Source organism: Stigmatopora nigra, unplaced genomic scaffold (assembly GCF_051989575.1).
Source record: "Stigmatopora nigra isolate UIUO_SnigA unplaced genomic scaffold, RoL_Snig_1.1 HiC_scaffold_38, whole genome shotgun sequence".
NCBI lineage: Eukaryota > Metazoa > Chordata > Actinopteri > Syngnathiformes > Syngnathidae > Stigmatopora > Stigmatopora nigra.
Genome location: NW_027551617.1, coordinates 348,535 through 355,000, shown reverse-complemented (window position 1 = coordinate 355,000; position 6,466 = coordinate 348,535). Strand labels below are relative to the sequence as shown.

At 53.8% G+C, this 6,466-nt stretch overlaps 1 pseudogene; it reads right to left on the bottom strand.

The window, feature by feature from the left end:
• The window catches only part of LOC144192972 (sodium/hydrogen exchanger 5-like), a 6,900-nt pseudogene extending 500 nt beyond the window's left edge, over nucleotides 1–6,400 (bottom strand).
• Between the last annotated feature and the right edge of the window lie 66 nt (nucleotides 6,401–6,466).

Below are 6,466 nucleotides of genomic sequence, written 5' to 3'. Positions count from 1 at the left end.
ATGGGAGATGAGCGTCCGCTGCGGGGGGCGCCCCCGTCACTGCCGCACGCATATCCCGTCGGTCAAACATCGACGAAGGAAGGCGCGTGTGCGCTCATGTTACTGTGTGCGAGCCTACTCGAGTGTGGACGTTTTTGGGGAGCTTCGGCTTTGAGGGCAACGAAGGTGATTCCCACGTCGTCGTCCGTCTCCGGTTCCTTACGCCGGCATTGGAACTCATCGTCCTCGTCCGAGACTACAGGAATCACTACGGGATCTAATGTGCACAAGCAGAAAACGAGTTCCGCAATGTCAAAAAGGTTGTTGTGAGCGTTTCTGAATCACTTCGGGCCACCCCTTACCTTTGTCCTGCCGGTCGATGCCTCTTCTGGGCTTGTCTCCGCCGTCGTCCCTGGCGTCAGAAGCTCGGCGCTGCCGGACGACGGGGTTTGGGGTGTTGATCTTTGGAGGCGAGAAATAGACTGACCTTCTTCAGGCCGCGCTCCTTTTTGTGGCGCTTGTGTCGTCCCGACTTGAAAGTCTCCATGCGGCTCTTCATGTTCCTCTGGAAAACCTCTCGATCCTGCCGTTCTTTCTCACCCGCCGGCATGAAATGGCGACTGTAGTGGGACTGGTACTGCGGCAGGACGACGTTAGAAGCGTGCGCAGAGACGCGGGCGGGTGCGAACACCTTACTCGTCTCCTGGGCTTGTAGAGATTTTCCGCCAGGACATGATGAGTCTCCGTTTCCTCTTCCACTTTTGCACCGGGAACCTTGTCCACGACCTGGAGGTCCAAACAAACCCCGCTGCCGTTTTCACGTCTGTAAAAAAACAAAAAAATATAACACAGACAATGCTGGCAAAAATGGGAGTGGCGGGCCACGCCTGCCGGGTGGACCGACAGGTAACTGGTGACGTTGGAGGCATCCGGGAAAGAAGCCCCGCTGGTCACGGAGGGAAGCGAGAGTCTAGCGGCGTTCACCACATTTCCACCCTGCGCACACGCCGAGATGAAAGCCCGTTGATATCACTTGGAAAAAGATGCAGTGGCATGGACAATTCTTTTTCTTGAGTTTACTCATAATATTTTCTACTACTTGACCAAAATACGGCAGAACACGCATTAAATGTCATGTCAATACTCTACTTTAATCTATGACTTCCAACAAAAAAAGGTTGAATATAAAATAAGCACTTGATGATGGAAAGGGTTAGAGTTTCATTGTTAGCTGTATAAATTGCATTTCTTAATAATCACCCTTATTGGTAAGTCCTCCGTCAATAAATGATGTAGATGTGTTTATCATAATAAGAAATGAGGATTGTATAACATGATCATTGAAAACAAACTGTCATTTTCTATCAATGTGAATTGGGCCCTCTCAGCCCAAATGGGTTGGACGTGGAGCAGCATCGATGGCAACGGCCAATAACAAGCAATGTGTGGAGTTCATTTGACATTGATGACAAACATTAAAAGGTGTCGAAAAGGGAGCATTTGCCAGCTGAAATGCAAAGCAGAGGCCGACGGCTTGCCCGCCACGGCCGACGTGACGTTGACCGAATGACACCGGCTCCCAATGGCCGTCAAGTGCCTTGTCGGCGCCGGGCGGCCCGCCCCACCCACCTGGTCGATGACGCTGATGGCGTCTCGGATGTTGATCTTCTGATACGCCTCCCAAAGCTCGCTCTTCCTGTACGCCGACTTCCTCAGAAGGAGCTTGCTCAGGTAATTCTTGTCAAACTGTTCCCACCTGAGGCATACGGCGGCGACGAGCGGCCAAGATAATAATATGAAATAATCTGTGCGTCGGCGTCGAGGGACGACCTAAGTAATCCGTCCCACGGCGCCGATGAGACTGGCCCGGCGAGCAACTCACTTGTCCCGCCAGTGGTGGTAGCCCTGAAGACCGGCGATGTCCTCCACTGCCGTTAGGATGTGATCGAAGGCCTTTCAAGAAGAGAGCGTCCTTTTTGGTAAGGTGGAAAAACGTCTCGGCCAACTAATATGTCGATGACTTTTGGATGGATTTCAAAGTTTCTGGATGATCTTTTTTCAGGAGCAATACAATACACCCCGGAGCACATCGGTGTGTCCCGGATCATTTGGATGAATTTTGATGAGGATGATGACGATGCCGTGAAAAGCGTGGAAAAGATGACGAGGCCTCACCCTCTCGTGAATCTCCTCGTTGATGGTCGGTTTCCTGCTGGTGGAGCGAGGAACTTTCAGCCACTTGACCAGGGGCTTGATGGTCAAACCCTAAGGAATGGGTCGGGGAAGTTCTGTCTGGCTGCAGTGACCCATAAAATGGTGGCATACCATTGGTTTGGCGCGGTCTCACACCTGGAACATGACGGTGAAGAAGACCACCACAATGGTGGTGGCCACAAAGTAGTCTTTGGCCTTGACGCGTTGACCGTCCAGGAGGACCACCAGAGCGAAGGCCACCGCCCCCCGTAGCCCGCCATACGACATCACCACCTGGTCGATCTTGTCCAGCGGGACCAGGCGGAAACGGTTGAGCACCCAGGTTTGACCCATCACTCCTGGACAAAGGGAAGTGGTGTTCTTTCCGAAGGAAGTGGCAATCTCTCCGCGCACATTCACGTTCTTTCTACGGAATGTCCTATCTCGGCCACTGGAAGTCACATTTTCTTTGAGCATCAAGTCGCAATTTGGGCTCAGGGAGTCACAAGTCCAACAGAGGGAGTTACATTCTCTAAATAGAGAATCCAATCGCCTCCAGAAAAAGTCAGACCCTTAAGAAGGGAAGTCCCAAGAAAAATCTTTCCACTCCTGACCTACTTACTGACCTAGGGCTCTGAAGATGAAGATGAAGATGAGGGTGCACGCCACCAGGCCCGTGTCCCAGGCCCATTTGGACTTGTCCACGGCGGAGATGCCGAGGAAGATGAAGATGAGGGTTTCGGCGATGCTGGCCAGGGTCTTCATTGTGTACTTGACCGCCGTCCGAGATTTCTGCGAGATGTTGGCCTCCACGTACTTGTTGGCGCCGATGCCGCAAAAGGTCATCCTGGACGGACGAACGGACCTCCCGGCGCGTCAGGACAGAGGCGAGTCCAACAAATTGGGCGGCCGGGCCAACTCACGACAAGATGGATGACAGGGAGAACAGCTCGGCGGTGAGGTACGCCAGGTAGACCAGCAGCAGGACGAAGAGCGGCTCGATGATCCGGACCTTCTTGGTGAAGCGCGTCAGCAAGCTCAGGATGACGGCGAAGACCAGGCCCACCGAGGTGCCGCCCGCGCTCACCACCAGGAAGGACGCTAGGAGCCAAAAAAAGAAACACACACACACATAAGGTCTCGGAACGCCGGAGCGCACTCGGGCGGAATGTGGCAGTCCGGCGGACCCAAGGGGGGGCCCACCCGGGGGGGCCCACCCGGGGGGGGGCCAACCCCCTATTTGAGAACCACTGACCTACGGGAGAGTTAAGCCACCTTAAGCATCACACAATTGTTGGAGAAATGGCATAAATGAGATTGATCGGGAAGTTTTTTTGAACCAGTAACAATGGAAGCGCCTTGGAGACAGACGCCCACTCACCCATTCCTTTAAAGTAATCCGCCATCTGCACATTTTCTGTCCCGACTTCCACAAAGGAGATGTAAACCTTGTACAACACCTGGAAGACAACCCAAAATGGCTCATTGCAAAAAAGGCCGCCCAAGGGGGCATGGCAGCGCAGCGGCCTGGCTCGCGTGTCGGCCGTCCGTCGCGTGTCGGGTCATCACGCTTCGCTAGTTGCCGGGATTAGCTCATATTCCGAGTTCTGATGAGGATTAGCGGGGCTAGCTAATCTGTTCAAAAGTCTAATCGTTAAATGCTCCACCGCCGCTGCCGACCAAGGGGGTTCCGGTCCATCCTAAATGGTTGTGGATTTATCGGAACGGCGATGAGTACAACCCCAAATACCTCCACTGTGCGCCGGGCCGTTTCCCAGGTTTAAGTGACGGATGGTCGGCGACGGGGGACGGAGAAGGAATAAGTAACGAGCGGCGCGCATTCCCGCGCCTCTTCCCGGCAACCGAGACGGACGGACGGAAAGGTCACGGTCGTTCGCGACGGAACGCTCGCCGCCCCGCAGAAAAATACATCTTAGACGGAAGGAAGCGCATCATCACCACAGTGACGGCGTCGTTGAGCAGCGACTCTCCGAAGACAATGATGAAGAGCGTGTCGTTGACGTGAACCTCCTCAAAGACTGCCAGCACCGCCACGGGGTCCACCGCCGAGATCAGGGCGCAGAAGAGCAAAAAGTCCAGCAGCCCCGCCTCCACGCGCTCGTCTGCTCCGTCGTGTGGGAACAAAGAAGAAACAAGGTCAAGCATAAATGGCCAAAAACACAGGCTCGCGTTCAAAACAAAAAGGCGGCTACCGTCATTTCGACCAAAGGACCTCGGTCTCACCCTACTGCCGTCAACGGCGCCGAAAGCTGTAGTCTAGGGAAGCCTGAATGGCTGTGGTCCTGGAGGGCCCCTATCCAGTCTGTATTCCATGTCTCCCTCCACCAACATACCCCAATCAATAATCAGGATGGTGATTGAGCACCGGGACATCTCGCTGAAGAGTTGATCCCTTGATTCGGGTGTGGTGGAGGAGAGGGATATGGGAAAACAGACTGGAGTGTGGAAGGGAACCGGAGTACCCGTAGGAAAACCACACACACGCCCAGGGGAAAATGTAAACTCCACACAGGTGGACGTGACCTGGATTTGAACCCATCACCCTGGAGCTGTGAGCCCGAGGCGCTAACCACAATCCAAAAACATTAGTATCAAAATGGTGATTAAAGCCAAAGAGGAAAAAAAAAACATGGTTACAAAGAGAACTAGTAGTTACCAATTGCGGAGAAATTGTATACCCCTGGTTGATCAGTCAACTCGGGTCACGTGCTGTATATTTTTGGCTATTCATTTGTCAAATCTATAGCAAAGTAACCTTTGAACATTGGAACGGTTTCGTACGAATGCAAATGAAAGAGCGCCAATCTCGATCGACGCCACAGCTCGCTAAAAAGAGGCACGGTCACTGATTGGAATTCTCCTTCCAAATACTCCAGGCCTTTCAGCTGCTCGCCATCACGACACGGAAAGGGACTGACCGATGACTCCCAGGCGGTGGGCGGCGGTCAGCGCCAAGCCGGTGCCGAAGGCGTTCCACAGCGTGCCGGCCACGGCGTAGGTGAGGATGGCGCCCAGGTTGTCGAAGAAGAGGCGCGCCGGCATGAAGTAGCCGGCGTCGCCCACGATGGTGGGCAGCAGAAAGAGGAAGAAGAGGGCGGGCTCCAGCTGGTACGGCTGCTTGTCGTCGGCCAGCAGCGCCAGGCCGCCCAGCGCCAATCCCAGCAGGATCAGAAGCACGCTCTCGGGGACCACCCGCGTCAAACGCCGTGAAAGCTGGAACACTGAAAGGAGGAAACGCCATTGGCACGGTGCAAATGTCCACAAATGAAACCTGCTTCCTAAACATATCCCATGAGGCATGACGTCAGGAGGGACCCACAGATTTTGGCCACGCTGGCCACCAGTAGCCACACGGCGATGACGTAAGGCGTCTGCACGTAGCTCCACTCCCATTGCACCACCCGGTCGGTATCCCCCGCCGCCGTGGCCGTGCCCCGCTCGCTCTTCCTCTGCCTCTGCCGGGTCCGAGCTCGCCCTCGCCCTGGGCGCGAGGAAAAGCAGTGGCGGCAGCAGCAGCGCAGCGGACGCACGAGCGAGCATGGCGGCCACTTGATGCGTCTGGGAGTCCGCGGGAGGCGGGAAGGCTTTTAAATCCCAGGAGGTAGGCTTAGGGGCGGGACCTCAGAACCCCCATTTGGACCTCTGCGGACTACTGTGATTACTGCCTAAAAGTAGCCTTAAGGTGTGTTTTCCAAGTATCTTTCCTAGAATTCAAAAGACATCAATTACTTGCACAGCCAAAATACTCTCGAAAAAGGTCAAACAGCCCTCAAAGTCATCTAAACCAGGGATGTCAAACTTGTTCCTCATCGCGGGCCACATAAGACGCCTGGGTAGACTTTGCGGGCCGGACCATTAAAATTATAGCACACTTGGCTATGCATAACCCAAATATCACGTCTTTCCTTTGTTTTGGTGTAAAGTAGCACAGGAACACATTGACATTTGAAATTTAACGCATTTTCTCGTAAATAAGCCTGCCCCCGTGTATGAGCTGCACCCTTAAAATTGCCTGAAAATGGTTGACGTTTGCAATTTCTGGCGTACGAGACACCCCTGATTCACAATTTTCACCTCCATATTCATGGTTTCCTGTTTTCTTCACTTTCAATCACCCTGAGAGCCTGACAGAACCTCCTTGGGGACCGGTTTCGGCCCACAGGCCATGCATTTGACACCACTGGTTTAAACACTCCCAAATGGACAATACACCCTTGAAGTCATGCGAGGAGAACAAAGCAGCCTCAATACTCCCTACTCAACTACGTACAAT